Source organism: Malurus melanocephalus, unplaced genomic scaffold, assembly GCF_030028575.1.
Source record: "Malurus melanocephalus ecotype Western Australia unplaced genomic scaffold, MMel_1.1 scaffold_10157, whole genome shotgun sequence".
NCBI lineage: Eukaryota > Metazoa > Chordata > Aves > Passeriformes > Maluridae > Malurus > Malurus melanocephalus.
In genome coordinates this window covers 1-994 of record NW_026633387.1, presented here as the reverse complement: position 1 = coordinate 994, position 994 = coordinate 1, and the positions used below count along the sequence as shown (strand labels likewise).

The window sequence follows — 994 nt, the reverse complement described above, 5'->3', positions numbered from 1 at the left end:
ATCAGAGAGTCAGGATTGGCTTCCAGGAATTCATCCAGAACTTCCAGAGCGTCGGCGCCGCGATCCTGAACGGAAAATTCCAAATTTGGACCCAAAATTTTGGTCGGATTTGGAGCCAAAATTGTGAAAATTGAACCCAAAAATTCACCTCGTCCATGTCAATGAGTTCCTTTAGAGCACGGAGGATGTCGGGGACCAGGGAGCGAAGGAGTTCCTGGGGGAAAAAATGGGGAAAAAAAATTAAAAAAGGGAGAAAATGGGGAAAAAATATAAAAAAGGGAAAAAATGGGAAAAAAATGGGGAAAAATGGGGAAAAAAGAGAAAAAATGGGAAAATATAAGGGGAAATGGGGGAAAAATGGGGAAAAAATGAGGAAAAATGGGGGAAAAATGAGGAAGAAGGTGAAAATGGGGAAAAATAGGGAAAAAATGGGAAGAAAATGGGGGAAAAAAAGTGAAAATGGAGGAAAATATGGGGAAAAAATGAGAAAAAATGGGGGAAATAGGGATAATGGGAAAAAAAGGGAAAAAATAGGGAAAATGGAGGAAAAATTAGGGGAAATGGAGAAAAAATGAGGAAAAAGGGGAAAAATGGGGAAAAATTGAGAAAAAATGGGAAAAAATTGGAAAAAAAAGGAAAAAATTGGAAAAAAGAGAAAAAATGGGGGATAATGGGGAAAAAGTGGGGTAAAAGTGGGGAAAAAATCAGGAAAAAATGGGAATAAAATGGGGAAAAAATGGGGAAAAATGGGGAAAAACCGGGGAAAAATGTGGAAAATGGGGAGAAATCGGAAAAAATGGGGAAAATATGGAAAAATGATGAAAATTTTTGTTTTTCTCACAGTTTTTTTTGTCCCCAGCGCCGCCACCAGCGCCCCCATCCCCTCGAGAGCGGCGCCGATGGTTCCGGGGGAGCCCCCGGGGCTGAGCCCCCATTGGAGSAGAGAGGAGAGGGCGGAGCTTCGGGAGGAGAGGGCGGGGCCACACACGGACAG

At 42.4% G+C, this 994-nt stretch overlaps 1 long non-coding RNA gene across 1 annotated transcript; it reads right to left on the bottom strand.

The window, feature by feature from the left end:
• LOC130588691 (uncharacterized) lies at nucleotides 1–988 on the bottom strand. The gene is made up of 3 exons (XR_008967008.1): nucleotides 842–988; nucleotides 149–214; nucleotides 1–65 (listed from the first exon to the last, which is right to left on the bottom strand). It is a non-coding gene; the product is annotated as an uncharacterized LOC130588691 (long non-coding RNA).
• Nucleotides 989–994: the final 6 nt, after the last annotated feature.